The sequence below is a fragment of the Brienomyrus brachyistius genome, chromosome 14 (genome assembly GCF_023856365.1).
Source record: "Brienomyrus brachyistius isolate T26 chromosome 14, BBRACH_0.4, whole genome shotgun sequence".
Classification (NCBI taxonomy): domain Eukaryota; kingdom Metazoa; phylum Chordata; class Actinopteri; order Osteoglossiformes; family Mormyridae; genus Brienomyrus; species Brienomyrus brachyistius.
Genome location: NC_064546.1, coordinates 9,437,215 through 9,457,518, shown reverse-complemented (window position 1 = coordinate 9,457,518; position 20,304 = coordinate 9,437,215). Strand labels below are relative to the sequence as shown.

The following is a 20,304-nucleotide window of genomic DNA, read 5'->3' as shown; positions in this document are numbered from 1 at the left end:
TCTAATGCCTGTGTGCTTGTAATAAGATGGTCGCTGGTTCAAACCCAGCCACAGCACATCTCTGCGTCCTTGAGCGAGGCCCTTAACCCCCAGCTCACTGGGCATCACTATGGGTGGCTGCCCTTCGCAGACAACTTACTCTGTTTACTCTAAAAAAAAGAGAGCAAGTTGAGAGAGAAGTTAAGACAATTTCTCCACAGGGACCAATAAAGTATCAATTATTATTACTGTATGAGAGACTGTCTAATATCAGATAGATAACAGACTCATACTGTGCTGAGCTTGTCTGAGAGAGATGATTAGCAAATGCTCTCCCACAGTATCTCAGCACTCTGTACAAAGAACTTTATATGCTCAGTATCTGCTCCTGTTTATCTAATTGTTCTCATTTTAACTGGATGTTAAGGAGTAAATTAATAAACGTCATGTAAGTGCACATTAAAATGCTTTTTCACTGTTACTTAAGTTCCCATGTGAACAGCCAATCAGATCAGCCTGATGTGTGTCTCTCTGTTTCCTCTCTGTTTCCTGCCCTTTCATCCCGACCACGACCATGATCTCTCACTTAGCAGCAGAGCAGTTTATTCTAAACAGTGGAAGCACAAAAATGTTCAGACTCTTTGGTCTTCTCATTTTCATTAGTAAGGCCCTATAATATAAATTATTTTGGGATTTTAATATTTTCATTTATCTGTATGATGTGATCAGTGGAATTTGGCCATTTAATCTGCATCATAGTTAATAGTTATTTAGATTACTATTATATGTCTTATTTGATTATGATTTTTTTTGTTTTTCTGTTTTTGCAGACACTGCACTGACTACAGATGTTGTTCAGCCCAGTCACCTGATGAGGGTTCAGCTTGGAGACAGTGTGACCCTGACATGCTTCTGTCAAGGAGAAACAACTTTTGTTACTTTGTTTAAGCAAGCTGTTGGTCGGAAGCCCCAGCCCATGGCGAAAGCACTTCTCTACGTACCTGGTGAATTTTACAAGGAATATAAAAGCATAAAACGTTACTCCTTACTGAATGCAGAGGGGAGTTTTAACCTCACTATTTCTAACGTGGAGCCGTCAGATTCTGCAGTGTATTATTGTGCTGCTGTGTTTCTTCATGAGGTCACCTTCGGGAATGGAACCTTTGTCATAATCACAGGTAAATGAGATTCCAACTATTTTCATATTTGCTTTATTATAATGTCAGTAAGATTATTCCCTGCAAAATAATTTTGACAGTTTAGTTGTTTGTCAATATAAAATTAGCAAAGATACCTTATTGTCTGCTTTGTTCCATAAATGTTTTTCTAAACATCAAACAAAAATCATTCATTATTATTATTATTATTATTATTATTATACAATTTGTTGCATTTTGCTTGCTGTCAGCCAAAAGCCTAACCTTCTCTTTATACAGATGTTAATGTTACACATTGCAGCCTCTTTAAAACAAATAACATAAAAAAATGTTTGAGTTGTTATATACAGTATAGGACTGTGCAAAAATCTTAAGCAACAAAAGAAAATTATTTTTGACGTTATTTATCTGAGCAGTCAGTGTGTATTCACTCTGAAAAAAAAAATGCATGATTTAACATATGAACTAGGGATGTGCACCATTCAGAACTGATTTGAGAATGAAATTCTCAAATACGTATCCTAAAATTCAGGATTTTGAATACATATATGAACTTGAATTTCAGTTCATTTTGTTAATCTGAATTACATTTGAATTGTGGTTGAAAACAGGTTGTGGCATTGAAATTTATATTTGAATTTAAAGAAGAAGAACGAAAAAGGGTTTGGATTCAAATTCAAGTTCATATACGTACTGTAGGTGTAGCTTTTAACTAAAATATGAACTTTAATTTAAATATGAATTATACATAAACACATTAACATTGTTATACATCATTGTTATAAAAATGTCGTTTTGTAAAGAATGAAATAATGCAACATTTGAAGTGTCACCTAAAATAATAATTATACTGTCATTTTGTGCACCATGGTGGATCTGCTCATAGGAAGAGCTGAGTGTCTCTCCTTAAAAGTCAGTGTTGGCTGCAGTGACGGCAGTTTCTAACCTAAGAAACGTCCCTGTTGGGGAAAGCGCCCGGCGTTTCCACCCCAACTCCACATTTATGAGACACACACAGGTTACAGTTTTACTTGCAAGGGTACCCACACTCTCTGCAATGCAAACTACAGCAGAATGTGTTACAAAGGGTGGTTCCCCTTGTCTTCTTTATTTATAGTCAATGGGGGGCGCAAGAGAGGGAAGTGAGATTCTTATCTAAGTAGGCAGCTGTTAACCACCTACTTAGAGTACAATAGCTAAGAGTATGTGGCTAGAAGATAAGAAATAACGTATACATATATATTTACACTCATTGCTGATCATACAGAAATGATTAACAACTGTTTCTTCAACCTAACAGTCCCTCCTGTTTATCATGACAGTATGATCAGAAGCATCAACATTGTACAAGTTGCAAAAGCACTTTAGGTACAACCTTCATTTAGACCACATTGTCATTATCCTGGAAAACATTTAATTCCGGTTCTTCAGGTCCGAGCCCTGCACGGGTGCTTTCGGCTCGGCCGTCATTATGAATTATATGTCTTCTTCATCGCCATCGCTGGAAACAGGCTCTGTCTCTATAGTTTGGGTAAGGGAGAGAAACATTGTACTGCGTGTCCGAAAAGCAGCGTTAAGAGCTTGATTAATAAACATTTTCAAACATGGTATAACAGTAATAAAACAACAGAAAAATAAAATGAAAAACAAAAGAAAATATAAGTGAAACATTACTTTGATATCCTATACCTGCAGAAGATATTCATAGCTCTGCCATACACCGTAGGTCCTTCACTATGAGTGAGCATTACTGAACAAACATAGCAATTTGTCACATTTTTCGCTGTTACAGTATCATGTACATATCGGTACCAGTAGTTTTGCATAAATGGATGTGAGTGGTCAGCGGGCAACGGGCGTAGATGGAAGTCATCATGGGTCCATCGCCGTAGGTGCTGTAATGGAGCTGGTGAGAGCCAGGACAACCATACAAGTCCTACAACAAGAATGACCCCTAGAGTCACTTTACCACATCCCCACCCTATCAGGGCCATCCTAAATAGAGTGCAGCTCAGTTGTTTTCTTCACCGGGTTGAGACAACAGCACCCTATTGGTTACTGTGCCTTTGTAGCGGACTTCCACTGCTACTCTGTTGCTGAGGCCTCTGATAAGGGCTTGATGGGTTTACAGTGACTTTTGTGTATCCAGGAAGGTCGTTCTGCGATCTTTACTGCTGTTGGTGTTGTAAGGAGGACTTGATAAGGACCGTCCCACCGAGGTGTGCTCCAATCTTTCCGCAACAGGACCTTGACCAGGACCCAATCTCCCGGCTGCAAGTTATCCTGTTGAGTAGAAACAGAATTTACCGGCAGACTACTGGGGCTATGTTTTTGTTGTGATGTTAGTAGTTTACGCATCCAATCGGCCAGCGTATTTTCTCGGTCTGCTTTTTCTATGTCATTCATTTCAGTTGCTAGGGGAAATGGTCTACCATACACTATTTCAAAAGGTGTTAATCCTGCAGGAGTGGGAGTTATTCTCATCCATAATTTTACTAGAGACAAACATTCTGGCCACGGCCTTTTTGTCTCTTCCACTGTCTTTCTTAGCCTTGTTTTAATAGTGCCGTTGGTCCTTTCCACTAAGCCTGCGCTCTGAGGGTGATACGCACAATGATTCTTAAGCGTAAAACCTAATGCTTGTGAGCAAAGGGACATAGTCTGATTTACAAAATGAGTCCCATTGTCTGATCTTATAATATGAGGTATGCCATAGGTAGGGAAATAATGGCTTACCAAACATTTTGCAACGGTCATTGCATCACAATGCTTTACAGGGTATATTTCTACCCACTTAGAAAAGGTGTCTATAATAACTAGACAGTATTTCTTTCCTTGTGACCAAGATAATTCAATAAAATCCATATGTACAACTTGAAACGGATACTCAGCTGTGGGGAACTGGCCACGTTTTGGTCTGATGTTTCCTTGTGCATTGTGTTTACAACAAATTAAGCATGTCCTACAAAATTGTTTTGCATAATCAGAAAAATTTATAGCATAGAAATATTGTTGTATGATATGTACCATCCCTCCTGTTGAGACATGAGTATTTCCATGGCTCACCAAAGCAGCTGTTTTGTATAAATTTTTTGGTAGGATGGGCTTGTCATTCATATAGTAAACTTTCTCTCGTTGTATTGCTCCTCTTTTGATCCAACTTTGTACTTCTATTTTAGGAGCATGAATCTGTGCATCACATAGCACATCGCTATCTATAAAAAGAATGTCTGCCACTGATAAGGTAGGTTGTTTCAGTGCCGCTTCTTTGGCGGTTTTATCTGCAAAACTATTTCCTGCGGTTTCTGCAGAGTCATCAGTCTGGTGTGCTTTGCATTTGCACAGTGCAAAGTGAGTCGGTAAATGCACAACGTCTAATAATCTAAGTAGCAAATTTGTATGAGTAAGAGATGTGCCCTGTGATGTTCTAAAACCTCTATTTTTCCAGACTCTTGCATGGTGATGGACAGCTGCAAACACATATTGACTATCAGTGTAGATAGTAAGTGACTTGTTCTTGAACAGTTCACATGCCCTGATCACAGCATAGAGTTCAGCCGCTTGTGCTGAACAAGTAGAAGGGAGTGCATTGGCTTCTAACACTTCAGTAGATGTAACTACAGCATACCCAACTTTATTTTTTCCCATATCATTTTTTGATGCTGAGCCATCTACATAAACAACTTCTGATCCTGGTATAAAAGTTTGCAGAATATCTGCTCTTGGTTTTGTTTGTTCTTCTATTGTTGCTTTGCAAGAATGTGGCTCCCCATCCTCTGCGGTGGGGAGGAGCGTGCTAGGGTTCAATAGGCCACACCGCTGAAGTTCAATGTTAGGTTGTGAGAGCAAAAGTGACACTAAGGTAAGATGTCTTGTATGTGTTAAGAATGGAAGCGGTGTCTGCAACAAGATTAGAGACACAGAATGAGGAACTTTAAGTATGAGGGGGTGACAAAGTACCAATTCTGCTGATACCTTTACTGCTTCTGCAGCAGCTGCACATGCCTGTAAACACTGTGGAAAGCCAGCTGCTACTGCATCTAATCGTTTTGAATAGAATGCTAACGGTCTCTCTTTTGCTCCGAATGGCTGTGTTAATACTGCTTTCATATAACCTTGATTAGCATCTACACATAGGGTGAATGGTTGTTGATAATCTGGTAGAGCAAGGGTCACATTGGTTTGCAACATTCTTTTTAAATTTGTAAAAGCATTTTCTCCGTCCTCAGTCCATTGTATTTTGTCCTTTAGAGTCATCTCCTTCCCGTATATTAAATTTTGCAAAGGTTGAACTAGAAAAGCATAATCTGGTAACCATTCTCTACAATAATTGCAGAGCCCTAAAAAGGACATCATCTGTTGTTTAGTCTGTGGTTTAGGTGCTTCCTGTATAGCTTGTTTCCTTATCTCTAGCAGCGAGCGACCTTTTTGTGAAAGGTTATGCCCTAAATAGACAACTGTCTTTTTGCAATACTGCAACTTCTGTTTAGAAGCTTTATGTCCAGTATTGTATAAATGCTGAAGCACAGTTAGGGTAGTTTCTTTGCAATGTTGTTCTGAATCTGCTGCTATTAAGATATCATCCACGTATAGTAATACCTGACTATGTGATGGTATTTCACAGGTACTCATAGAGTATCTAAGGGCCATGGTATATACATGTGGACTTTCAGAAAATCCCTGAGGGAGTCTAGTATATGTATATTTTTTCCCTTTATAGGTAAATCCAAATAAATGTTGAGAATCAGGGTGCAATGGTACTGAGAAAAATGCATTACTAAGATCCACTACTGAGAAGTAGCTTTTATCAGGAGTCAATGAGTTGAGCAATAAGTGTGGGTTAGGCACGTCTGGTGCTGCATGTTGCACTATGTTATTAACCGGTCTTAAATCCTGCACCATGCGCCATTTCCCTGTATGTCCCTTCTGGACTGGAAAGATAGGAGTGTTGCAAGTGGCTTCAGGAGCCTCTCGCAATATTCCTGATGCTAACATGTCTTGCACTACAGGGGCTATACCTTTTTCTGCTTCAGGTTTTAATGGGTATTGCCTAACTACCGGACGGTGTTCTGATTTCACAATTACTTTGTAAGGTGGAAACCCCTTTACCAGCCCTACATCAGTGGGGGAGGACGACCACAACCCTTCTGGGAGGCGATCTAGATCTGGACATGATCCCTCCTCCAGGGTTGAAAAAATTTGTCAGGTTGGGTCCTTTAAGTGTGTGGTGGGAGTGGTTTGAACTCTCCATCCCAAAGGAAACCGCCACACATTGTGTTTCTCATCATAGCTCCAACAGGAGCCAGATACGGGTTGGTAGTCATTGTAACTGTGCATAGAATCTCGTAAGAACATCTCTACATCTCTCCACTGCATCTGGGGTGGTTTTGAAAGAGATACGTGTGGTGTTCTCTCTCTAAATACAGCCTGTTGCTTGTTAGATAAAATGACTGAGGCTGCTGAAAACCCAGTGGTGGGGTTAACATACATATGTTGTAAGGTAATACAAGTGTCTTGGAGGGCATGAAACGTTTTGTCATAGACATAATCTGGTCCAAGGGTGTCTTTGTACCACATAGTGACGTGTAAGGCATCGTCAGGCATGAACTGGGCCTGTCTAGGGGACTGCTTTTCTCTAGTTTTCCGCAATAATTCTCGTGTCTGTGCAGTTCCCCCTAGGTCCAGAGACCAGTAATATTGTGGTGTTGTGGTTCCTTGCACAACATAAGCTTCTTCATTTACGATTGCTTTCATGCCAGTGGCTGTGGCAACCACGCTAATGCCCATTTGTACCATAAGGTCTCGGCCTAACAAGTTAACAGGACAAGAAGGGCTTATTAACACCTGTGCTTGACATTCAAGTCCAGTTTCCTTATCTTTTACTGCAACTGGGTTTGTTAACTGATGTCTGGCTGTCTGACCTCCTGCCGTTTTTATATTTATGACTGATGAAGAATATGTGACTCCGGGAGGACTGGAGGTTAGGACAGTCCTACATGCTCCAGTGTCACACAGACATTCATATACTTTGCCGTTTATGACTAACTTCCGACTTGGCAAGGTTTCCCACTGCCTTTCTGCTAATAACTGACACACTGCTTGTAAATCTATTTCCTTATCTAAAAGGTCTTGTAAAGTGACCTCCGTTTCCTTTCTTAAAATCACCTCTGTTTTGCCTCGGATGGTGTCGGTAACAGGGGCCTCCGAGGGGGGTCATTGATCATTGTTTTCAATGGAGTTTGGGTTATATGGTTGTTTCCCTACTCTACAATTCCTAGCTAAGTGTCCAGGTTTCCTGCATGTCCAGCAAATGTTATCTTGCTGAGACGAATTCCTGTAATTGTTTCTGAAAACACCTCTCCCCCTTCCTCGGCCTCTTGACCTTCCTCTGAATCCTCCCCTCCCCGGAGGATTCATTTGCACTAGCGCTACTACTTCTGAGGCGCTGAATATTGTGTCTGTCTTTTCCTGTTTCTGCGCTTTCTGCGCGTGTTGAGCATATTATAGTGCTTGTTGGACTGAACCAGTATTCTGATGTACCCAATGTTTGTCAAGATATTTTCGCAATTCGGGCTTTAGGCCTGCGACAAAAGCTCGTTTTAGCTGTTGTTGGTACACTCCTACTGCCTCTTCATCAAATGGGATCCCTGAGTTTCCTCTAAATACAACTCTCATTCTATCCATAAAATCCTCAGGTTCCTCTCCATCTTTTTGTTTACATTGCGCTATTCGTCCATAGTCTGCGCGTCTTACGAAGGCTGTCTCTACCCTGTTTCGCAAGTCTCGTAATGCTTGTATGAGTTCCTGCGAGTCATGTGCTAAGACTTCATCATTATTACCATGTCCTGTGAAGTCTCCCGCTACACGTCCCCATTTATGGGTAAACAACTGTCTGAGACATCTATACATTTCCCTGCCGTTCAAATGAAAACTACTTTGTAATTCTAGGATGGCAGTCCAAAACTCGGGTACCCCTTCTTCAACCGGGGGTATTCCTTTTAAAGCCGCTGTTCTATCCTCAGCGGTCCAGGGTCTATATACTAACATAGTTTCGGGTCCTGCATTATTTGGGCCTCGATTTGGATTTGCCACTTCTACGAGTGGACACACCAAATCATTCTCCCAGTCTTCCTGTTCTGTGTCATTTTTTGGATGCCAGCGTACTTTACTTGTCTCCAGATCCTTTAACGGATACAGAGAAGGGTTAGACCCTCGGGTCATCATTCGAGATGATTCCCCTCCTCCTATTTGTCGTCTATTTACAGCTGGAACTGGTGCAGGCGCAATCATTGGAATTTGTGGGGGCAGTAAGGGAACTGGAGCGGCAGAAGATTTTGTTGCCGTCTCCTCATCTAGTGTAATTAAAGTCGCCTGTAATTTTTTCTCCTTATTTCCCTTTTTTTGCTGTCTTTTATTATCTCTTAATTTACTCTGTTCTAACCATGCATCAGAAAAAACATATTCTTTTTTTCTGTCTTTACCTTCTTTCTTATTGGTAGTCTGTAACATCTCCAGTTTTAAGTTTCCCTGTAATTTTAATATATCTGGAGTGTGGAGTTTTCCTTCAAACCCATGTTTTTTTCCTCCATCTCTGACTACTTATTTGTCCTGATCCTGGCTTATATCCTTCCATAAACTTCTCATCTCCCTCTAGTTCCATTTGTTTACTTTGATTCTTCCCCATTGTTACCTTTTAATGGATACACTACAAAAAATAAAAAATCCTAAAAGCAAGTCTCTGGCATGAGACCTCAGGAGGACACTAACACGGCCTTCTACTGCTCCCTATTAGAGCAGCGGTGTTAGTTTTCAGGGATGAAACCCGTCCTTGATCCTTCAGTCACCAGTATGTTGTTGCTTTTAGGGTGGATCGTGTAGGTTAATCTAAAACCTATAAAAACACATCCACATACAACACTGTATATATTTCCAACAACGCCTACTTTCTCTCCCGGTTAATTTCGGCTAACCTCAACCACATGCATGTCTTGGCCACCTACTTATTTAGGTGCCGTATCTCTCACTTGGCCACCTACTCACTTAGGTGCCATATCTCTCACCTGTATAGTGTGCTCTCTGATCCGTCACCGAGGTCCTTCAGACATCACCAGACGTCGAGCGCAGTTCTAACCACCGGCCTGATGACGAATTCACATCACAGGTCTTTCTTGCACCCGACTTCGAGTGGCTGTCGACAGACTTCGGTGTCGCTTCTCTCGGCGTACTGGAGACGTCTTCGGGGTTCCTCGGATCCGGCTCGAAGGACCAAATTCTATGTTGGGGAAAGCGCCCGGCGTTTCCACCCCAACTCCACATTTATGAGACACACACAGGTTACAGTTTTACTTGCAAGGGTACCCACACTCTCTGCAATGCAAACTACAGCAGAATGTGTTACAAAGGGTGGTTCCCCTTGTCTTCTTTATTTATAGTCAATGGGGGGCGCAAGAGAGGGAAGTGAGATTCTTATCTAAGTAGGCAGCTGTTAACCACCTACTTAGAGTACAATAGCTAAGAGTATGTGGCTAGAAGATAAGAAATAACGTATACATATATATTTACACTCATTGCTGATCATACAGAAATGATTAACAACTGTTTCTTCAACCTAACAGTCCCAAACACTTTTCCTGCATCAAAAGTCAAACTAGTCCCTATTCCTGCCATGAAAGGTTCACATAATGTCACCGATACCTGAACCAACCATGTTTATCAGAGGATGCCAACCCTTTGGCTGCAGCTTTCTCTGCACACGCTGAGAGAGTCTTCAGTGTAGCAGGAAAAGATTTCAGGCCAGAAGATTGCAAATTAAATCATGAAACCTTTGAAGATATTATGCTGAATAAATGTAATAATAATGAAAAATTAGCAATGTGTATTGGAATAAAGCATAATTGTATTTGCCATGACGTTTTGCTTTTCGCTGTAGTGCTATGGTTGAACGGAAAAACTTACTTTTGTGTGCATAAGAAAATAAATAGGAGGAACTACGAAACCAAGTAATTCCTTTTACTATGTATACTTTTTCTTTAATGTTAAAAGATAGACAAACTAGTAATGGGCAAACAGCTCTTCGGCTCTTGAATTAAATTATGCAGGTACTACAGCAAAATGCTCAAAAATACCAAAACACATCAAGAGCTAAATATGCAAAAACAATAAATACCTTCCTGTGGAAAAGGGGCAACATAAACCAAATGTAAAGTCACGAAAATCATGAAAATATAAAGTACACTTTACACACTTCATTTCTTTGAATTGAAATTAATTATATTCATCTACCTTCATACATTAATACAAGACATTATATGATTATAATGTTTGTTATTATCATATAATTTTTATTTAGGTATTATGTAGGTGCAGTTAATGTATAGTGTTACCTGATATATACTAATAAGCAGTAATACAATAAAAAGAGAGAAGAATGTCAGCTGTTCTCCAAGAAGTTACTGATTTCTTGGATGGCTAGAAGAACATCGATTCAGTTCCCAAAAATCTGTAAGAACAATTTTTGAGGATCTGTATTTTCCATTGTTATTCTCAAAGGGCTGTCATCATGACTATTTTGCTTTTCAGGTAAAGACTCCAACAGCAGGACTGTGGTACAGCAGCCTGTGTCTGACACATTGCAGCCAGGAGACTCTGTGAGCCTGCAGTGTACGATAGAGACTGGGAGCTGTGCAGGAGAACACAGTGTTTACTGGTTCAGACATGGATCAGGAGAATCCCTTCCTGGAGTCATTTACAGCCATGGAAACAGCAGTGATGAGTGTGAGAAGAGCCCTGAGGCTGGATCTCCTACACGGAGCTGCGTCTACAGCCTCCCCAAGGGGAACCTCAGCCTCTCCGATGCTGGGACTTACTACTGCGCTGTGGCCATGTGTGGGGAGATGCTGTTTGGGAACGGCACATAGCTGGATATAGATGGTAACACCCAGTGTGGGGAGATGCTGTTTGGGAACGGCACACAGCTGGATATAGATGGTAGCACCCAGTGTGGAGAGTATATCTGCTTCAAAGTTTTATTTAGCTTATTCTGCTATTAAGACATTTATTTTTTTTTTTAATGTAATGAATTTTCTAATTTAAGTGCTTAAATTAAATTACACAGATGTTAATTTAATAATTATCCATCCATCCATCCATTTTCCAAACCGCTTATCCTATTGGGTCGCGGGGGGTCCGGAGCCTAATTTAATAATTATTTCAAATATTAATATCCATCCATCCATCCATTTTCCAAACCGCTTATCCTATTGGGTCGCGGGGGGTCCGGAGCCTAATTTAATAATTATTTCAAATATTAATATAAATTGTTAAAATACAAAATACTAGAAGTTCATGTTAAAAATGGACTATTTACAAAACAACTGCTGTAATGTGTTATCGATTTGATCTTTAACTAATGTAATGTAAGCAAATGGGAAATGTGTCTCTATATCATTATGCTGAAATCTATCTCTTTGTTACAGGCTTTCAGAAGCTGCTGGATCCTCTTCACTCTGGCTTGCTGATAGTTTTATCTTGCAGCATTATTCTGAACGTTGCTCTCATTTGTATAAGATGTAAACTGACCTGTACACACTGTGCAGGTACGCTGCCCGGCTTTATGCACTCAGAAGGACAAAATGTAGATTTTAACAAATTATAGAAATATAAAATTGTTTTATGATAGATAACATTTTCATATTAAAACCACTCTTGCAGGTAATACAGTTTTAAAATCCATTATTAAATCTCACCTTATTTATATAAACCTTTTTGTACTGTAAGATTTACATTTTTGTATTATATCTTTCATATTTTGCAAAATCTATTGAAATATACATGTTGCAATAAGTTGCATATCAATAACTTTTATTACCAAGATCTCCTTTATAGCAATTTTATTATATATGATATATGAGAACAAATGACACGTATCCAAACATGCACACTTAAATTGACAGAAGTCATTTTTACTTTCATTTTTGAGACAAAAAGGATGTTGATTGCTTGAAAATTCGGAATGTTATCTGACCACGGTATGATACCGTGCGAAATTAAATAATATATTGATGTGTTATATATTTTAAACAGATGAAAAGAACAGTGATATATCAAAAGTGGAATGGTCACGCAAGCAAGTATGTAATAAATATTTCAAATTACAAATCGTCAGTAAAACAAATGAACCTCAGACTGATTTCCATCCTGGGATCAGCATTTTAAGTGCTATTTGTGAAAATAGGTAATAGCAAACCGATTTGATCCATCCAATTCTGCCATCTTTGTCTCCACAGTGCCATGACGAGGACACACTGAATTACGCTGCCCTGAACCTTAAGAAGCCAAAACCCAGGAGACAGAAGAAAGACGGGAATAATGACACTCTGTATTCTGACCTCCGCTACAGAGATTATGAATAAAGATGCTTCTCATTCATGTCAGTCACACAGAGTGTTCAGGGTGTAGCTTTAATAATGTTCAGAGGAGGGCAGGGGAGCCAGTGCTTCTGAGACTGAATCACGGGATTTTACGGAGCACCGGTGCTGAGTTTGGTGTCAGTGTGTTTGGGGCGCATTTTTACTGGAAGTGCAAATGTTCAAGCCAGACTGGGGGCTGAGGGAGGGGGAGAGGGGAGCCACAGAGATTATTTCTTCATGGCATGGGGGGGAATAAGCGGCTTTAATGTTGTGGAAAGGCTGAGTTGCTGCAATCAGTTCTTTGATGTCACACATGCTTACTTGTCTCCCTTGTGTACCATGCTGAATGGTTTGGGGCAAACGCACAGGGACTGATCGATTATATTAAACAGATGAAAGAAACTGAATGAAAATTTCAAGTGTTCTTAAATTACGTTTTTCATTTAATTGTGTGTTCTGGATGTATTTTTGAGTATATACATGTACCTGTATATGTACCTGTATATATACCTGTGTCGTTAATAACGATGTGGATAATTAAGAAAGAGGAGTTTTGTTTCTTGCTCCCTGTCTTGTTACTTGGCTCACAAACATACACACACATAGACACACACACAAACATACACAGACACACAAACACACACACACATAGACACACACACACACAAACACACATGCACACATGCACACACACACACTGCTACGGCTCTGTAAGAACACTACCATGCTCTTTTGTGTGAGTGGGGTGGGGGGTGTTAAATAAGATGAAAATGACAATGGCTGTACTTTTGTTATGTCAGTTGTGTTTCTATAGTCATTGTATCATATTCCACAAGCTTTTTATTCTACAAGATGTACAAGCCAGTCAGTGTATTCAGTGGGGTGTTCAGGAGTCATTAGGTTCTGAAAAATGTCTTGCATTTAAAACATAATGTACTTTTGAATACTTAAGTATTTTTAGATGCAAATACTCCAGTACTTTAACTGAAGTAAAAAATTAACTGAAAAACTTTGAGTATTATTTGACGAGGAGTATCTATACTTAACTCAAGTAGTGAAGTTGTGTACTTTGTCCACCTCTGTCCAAAAGTGACATACAGCTGTAAGCTGTTTGGGTTTGTTTGTCTGCTGAGTGCTTCTCTGCAGTGCTGCAGATGTTTCCACTGGTTAGATGCAGCTCAGGAAGACTGACCCACTGACTGCACTGTGCTGGACTCACTTTGCAAAGAGTAAAAACCACACAGACAGAACAATATCTGCTTCTTGTAAGACCCTGTTTCCTCTCTACCTCACCCAGGTCACGCTTTCAAGTATTCAGCCTAAGTTATTTTATCCAAACAAGCCACCATTATTATTCATGCAGCTGGACATTTGACTGGAGCACATGATTGCTACATATCACTACTGTACATGGAACGGAATGTACAGTTTTCACAACAGAACTTTAGAAAAGCAAAATTCTCATCAGTCCACATCTCTAACCACCACACATCCTAGGGCTCCCATTTATAATGGTACATTTTTGTTTTATTCACATTCTTTTTCATCACACAGATAAACACCATCCATTAATCTTACAGCATGTATCCTGGTCAGGGTGATGGGGACGACACCACCTATATCGAGTGTGATTTAAGGCCAAGACCTTAAAAGGGAGAGTCAAGACTGAGGCTTGTTACAAGAGCAGTGGGGCACAAAACAACAAACAACATCATTATGAATGTAAAATAAATGGATGTATATATAAATATAGGGTAATAATAGAAACAAAAAATAAGAATATATTACATACAGAGGAATATTATAGGAATATTAAAATTAACTTATACACAATCCTTAACTTATACACAATCCTATTGCATGTAACATTATTGCTCATGTGCCAGATATTAGCCTCCCAAAGGAAGCTGCCACACAGGGCATAATGCACTGGCTCAATGCAACACTGCACATCAGTGAATAAGGAGGAACAATATTGCAGATCAGCAGCAGATAGAAACTGTATCAGAAGACAGTGAACAGGGGAAAAGTTCAATGAGCAGAGTGCAGATTATAAAGCCTGACTGCTGTGGGGCCCAATGACCTGCGGTACCGTTCTGTCACACGCCGGGTGTCTGAGTCTCTTACTGAAGGAGCTGCCCTTACGGGCCTCCATAGTCTGCTGGGGGGGTGAGAGGTGTCACATAAAATTGATGACAGCCTTGTTATCAGCCTGCTCTCATCCATCTACTCTACAGTGCCAAGGGACGCTCCTCCCTGATGATGAGAGGAGTCTAAGCATGTGGACATTTGGGATAATGTGAGTTCAGAACTGGATGGTCAGCTGTACGACTTCCAGTCTGTAGGCAGACTCATCACCTTCAGTTATGATGGCAAACACAGTAGTATCACCTGCAAAATTCAGGATCTTCACTGGAGCAGCAGTGATTTGTGTAGAAATTGAAGAGAAGAGGGAGAGCACAGAGCCTGGAGGAGCTCAGTGCTGAGGGTCACCGTGTCTGATGTGTGCTGTAAGCATACAGATGTCCTGCATTTGTGGAACATTTTGTTTGTGCTGCTGTTTATATGTGTTGTTGACGCTGCAGTCAGTAATTTTCCACTAGCAGTCTCACCTCTGCATTTTACAGGAAGACTGACCGACTGAGAGCAGGGTGTTTGTGTCTCTCTTCTCAGTGAGCGAAAACCACACAACCATCAGGTCCTCAGCTCAGGCCCACTGCTTCACTAGAAAAACCACAAAGGGTATTTTTATCTAAAAGTGGGTGAGCAAGTGAGATGTTATTGACAGCATGAATTTGTCTACTAACATTTTAAATTCAAACCTAAAAAGCAGTATGTCCAGGATGTCAGTAATTACATTTAGTCAGTATGAACAATTTGGGTGCAATAATATAGAATAATGTAGAATTTTGCATAATTCAGTTAATACCAGTAAGATACCGATCATTAACACTATAAGGTCATGTTGCTGAATCTCATTGTTAAAGTTAAATGAATCTACGCATTTTTATACACACAAGACTGTGCTTAGTTCATCTTTCAGTCAAAATCACACAGTGAGGCAAATCTGACCATCTTAATTGTTTTTGCTTGTGTGGAATGGCATCCCATGCAGGCCTGTGCTCTGTGCTTCCTGGGACAGGTCCCACCCTCTCCAGACCCCGATGAGAATTAGTAGTCGCTGGATAAAAGATTGACAAAAGATAAAAATACAAAAGTCATTCTTGCTGTCTAACCTCTGATTACTGCATGACATTTCTGATTTCTGATAACTGATAAGTAGAAAATATGTTTAGTCTCTTGCTTGGTGGTAAGAAAAAAGGAGAACCACAAAGAGCACAGTCATTTTCAAGGTTATTTCTCACTGGTCAGTGTGAAAGGCTGCGTCATTAATATAACGCCGGGCTCAGCACAGTGACTGCACCTGCGCTGCACTGTAGAACACAAGCCAGGCTGCAGACCATCAGCCCTGAAAGTTAAAACAGGACTCGTATGTGTGTCATGTGGTGTTTAATAAAAATTTACAGGACAGAACATAGTGGATTCAGTTTCCTTTGCTCTTACACTCCCAGTCCAAAGTGTGGCCACGACTGCTGTCAATGCATCTGTCTCTTTTTTCACCTTAATTTTTCACCTGTGTTATTCACCTTAATATCAAAAGGCTCCAAAGCAGTACAGTAATGCAGAACAAATATTGTAACTAACAAGGAAGTGGGGAGGTAATGGACAGAAGTGTTGGTTTTTGGTAACTCCACTCCTCTGACCTCCACTGTAATTTTAGGTTCCTTGGAACAATATTGTAAACCAGTCATCACACACCTAGGGGTTAAAGTCGACACCAACCTTAAGTTTGACACTCAGATAAGGTTAGTTGTCAAGTCAAGCTTTTTACAATTGAGGCAGTTGGCCAAAATAAAGCCAATTCTTTCTAGGCAGCACTTTGAGACAGTAATCCACTCTTTTGTCACTACTAGTTTGGACCACTGTAACGCCCTCTATGTTGGGGTTAGAGGCTCCACTATTGTTCACCTCCAGAAGGTTCAAAATGCTGCCGCACATGGAAATATGAGCATGTCTCCCCCATTTTAGCCTCACTCCACTGGCTGCCCGTACATTTTAGGATTCATTTTAAAATTCTGTTATTTGCTTTTAAAGCCCTCAGTGGTCTTGCTCCATCTGACCTCTGTGAGCTGCTTCACCCTTACACCCCCACCCGCTCTCTCAGGTCAGCTGATCAGCTGTTCCTGACGGTTCCTAAGACTCAGCGTGAGCTTAGAGGGGATCGAGCCTTTGCAGTCGCAGCTCCTAAAATGTGGAATGACTTGCCTTTTCACATTAGAGAGGAATCCCCTCTGTCCGTTTTTAAATCTCTTCTAATCTCTTCTCCTTCACCTTTGACACATTGTGAGATGTTAATTTTAATAGTAAATCTTATTTTAATCTTAGCCTTTTCTTTATTAATTAATTGATTTTTTTAAATTTTTATTAATGGCCTTTTACTCACATTGAATGTTTTGGTTTTTATTAAATTTCTTTTACTTCGTTTTTAAGTGTGTGAATGTTTTTATTTATTCCTTTGTGCAGCACTTTGGTCCATAAGGTTGTTTAAAGTGCTTTTCAAATAAAGAGCTGGATTGGATTACATTGGAAGATGGCTCAACAAATCTCTTTCACAGAATGTAAAATTCGACAGAGGGCGCAAGGTGACATTCTGTCAGGGGCCCAGAATTTTTAGCTACACCTCTGTGTTACTGTGTTTTTTTTGTTCTAGCCATCAATAACTCTGGAGTTGCTATATCGCCACCTGGTGGTGAAAAGATCAGACAAAAATATGTACACATGTTACCAACAGTTTGAAATTGAAGTGCAGAGTTAACAGGTTTAATTAATCGTCCCCACGGATGCCAGTCATGAAATTTGAGAATTGCAAATTAAAACACAGGAAAAAATCAGGAACACTACAAGATAAAATATTTAGCAAACACTCAATGTGCATCCAGGGTGACAAGGGACAACTGGAGGATGATATGACAATCTGACAGTGACATTCACAGCACTTTATATGTTGCCAAAAACAGAAAAGGGGATTAAAATCAAGAATCAGAAATCATGTATGAGGGTGGGGCTGCTTGGTGGTGCAGTGATTAGCACTGTTACCTCCCACCACTGGGACTCAGGTTCGAGTCTCCGCCTGGGTCACATGTGTGGGGAGTTTGCATGTTCTCTCTTGCTAAATTGGCCGTAGGAGTGCATGTGTGTGTGAATGGTGTGTGAATGTGCCTTGCAATGAGCTGCCCCCCCGTCCTGGGTTGTTCCCTGCCTCGTGCACAGATCCTTCCAGGATAGGCTCTGGACCCCCCGCGACCCAGTAGCATAAGCGGTTTAGACAATGGATGGATGTATGAGGGTGAGTCACAATGACGACAGCTGCTCTGTTGACTTGGTCCCAGGAGTCGTCAGCGTTGGTCTGCCGGGGCCCCCGTCCTGTCTGTGGAAGCACCCGTCTTGTTGGCTGTTCTCTCTGCCTGGGCCCCCTCTCCTGCTGCCTCACGTTTGGGTTGAAGTGGCTCCCCAGTGCTTCTGTAAAGCTCTTTGTGTATCTTAGAAAAGGGCTGTATAAATGTAACATTCATTCATTTATTCAAGGTCCCAGCCAGAAGAGTGCAGTACTACACTGTCCCCCACAGCCTGAATCAGCTGGATGTTATAGGATTAAGACACTTCCTGCATTAGGCCATTTACCCTCAGTGTATTTCCATACCCTGACAGGATGGATGACAATACTATGGCCCTAATTTTCAATACACAGTTTTCACAGGAGTCTCACCCTCATCCACATTCTCTGCATTCCTTATCTCATGCTTCTTTGCCACCCGCATCTCCTCTGCCTGCTTTGTCTCATTTTCCCACAATTGAAACACCGTCCAATTTGTCTCTGTTTTAGTTCTACCACATTAGTCCCTGAGCAACCAGTCTGATCCCGTTCCTCTAATTTCAGATGCATCTGGCTTATCTGATTGGGACTGAAGCTGCTGTTACTAGGAAAACCACATTCGTCCCACTGGGGCAGGTCTGACACCGCGTCCTTCCCATATGTCTCCCATAATTGTTGTACAGAATTTCAGCTGGAGTTCTTTCCCAGAAGCAAGTAATTTCACTTTAGCACCTGTTCAGTAAAAGTCAAGTAGGTCTTTAATGTTATTTTTAACTTTACACAGTTGAGTATAGTACAGTTACAAAAGAAACTGTTTCCCTCGGACCAAGGTGCTACTTAAATTAACAGAAGACTAACACATACCAACCTAGCAACATACTGTATGGTGCATAATGAGCAAAAACTGTGCAAACATTGCAGGACAGTGCAAAAAGAGAGGACAACTGACACCAACGAGCACAAACAGCACAGTAAACCCAGTACTGAGAAGGCGCAGTTTGGTTGTCCAATGAGGTAGCAATAAAAATAAATAAAAGTAACTGTAAACATGGCGACAATAAGATAAAAAATAGTAGTTAAATAATAAAGTGTGTTAATGAGTGTATGTGTGTGTGGTATCAGATTAGTCCCTGAGAGTTCAGTAGTCTGACGGCATGGGGGATAAAGCTGTTTGAGTCTGGCTGTGAAGGCCCGAATGCTCCGGGACCTATTTCCAGAAGGCAGGAGGGTGAAACGATAATGTGAGGGGTGGGTGGGGTCATCCACAATGGTGGTGGCTTTGCGGATGCAGTGTGTGGTGTGAATATCTGTGATGGAGGGGAGAGATATGTTAGGGTTATCTTCTTCTGAAGATGCGCTGGAAACAAACCAGTCTCTGAACACAGAACAACACAGACAGCTGTGATGACGTTTTACTTGCTGCAAGGTGTAGGGAATCCACTTGCAGAGTCTCCGCAGTTTCAGCAAAATGATGGTTTATTGAACAGCAAAAATAATACAATGTAATACAGTGTAGAGACACACCGGGTACTGAAAGGCAGCTCAGATACAAATTGAAGACAGTTCTTCACCCCCCTTTATACCCAAAAAGGCCCTCCCCACCAAGGTGTTGTGTGTAGGTGTTGTGAGTGAATTTACATATAAAGAGTGACCCCCTGGAGTGTGAGGATCCTGAGACAGGGACGGGACAGGACAGGGTGGAGACTTTTATGATCATTGTAATTCAATTCTTATCACCTTATCTTATCCTTATCACCATAGTGGTGCCAACTGGAACCCCCATTCTCTCCCTGGCTTCCCCCATGATCATAAATTCCTAACATTGTCTGCATTCAAATGATCAACCAAGAACCTTGGGACATTTTTACCACTTTTCCTTACAAAGGGAAGCCCGGTCCTGACCTCGAGGTGTCAGCCTCTCAGTCGAACTCAGCCAACTTCGAAAGAGTAACTCCCCTCGCAGTGTCTTTTATTGAGGTACACAAACAGGATATGCAACTGACATTGAACATTGTTTGTCACCATATATGGGGTGGAAATATTCAAGCGACAGTTCTTGAGACGTGTTATTGCTCAATTAAGATCAAGCTGCGGCAGGGTGTTGTTTCTAAGCGTCTAGCAAAATGATGATAAAAAAAGTACATATTTCTCTAACACGATACTCCCAATGATTTTCTCACCTGTCATCACTATCTGTTGTAGGGACTTGTGATCTGAGGCGACACAGTTCTCAAAGCAGACCGTGATGCAGCTGCTCAGGGTGCTTTCAACAGTTCCCCAATAGAGTGTGAGAATGGGAGATGGGCTTTTCTGAGCTTCCGTGGAG

At 40.8% G+C, this 20,304-nt stretch overlaps 1 long non-coding RNA gene across 1 annotated transcript; it reads left to right on the top strand.

The window, feature by feature from the left end:
* Positions 1 to 491: 491 nt before the first annotated feature.
* Positions 492 to 12,728, top strand: LOC125707689 (uncharacterized). The gene is made up of 6 exons (XR_007382339.1): positions 492 to 641; positions 810 to 1,157; positions 10,716 to 11,066; positions 11,612 to 11,731; positions 12,219 to 12,265; positions 12,422 to 12,728. It is a non-coding gene; the product is annotated as an uncharacterized LOC125707689 (long non-coding RNA).
* The last annotated feature ends 7,576 nt before the right edge of the window (positions 12,729 to 20,304 follow it).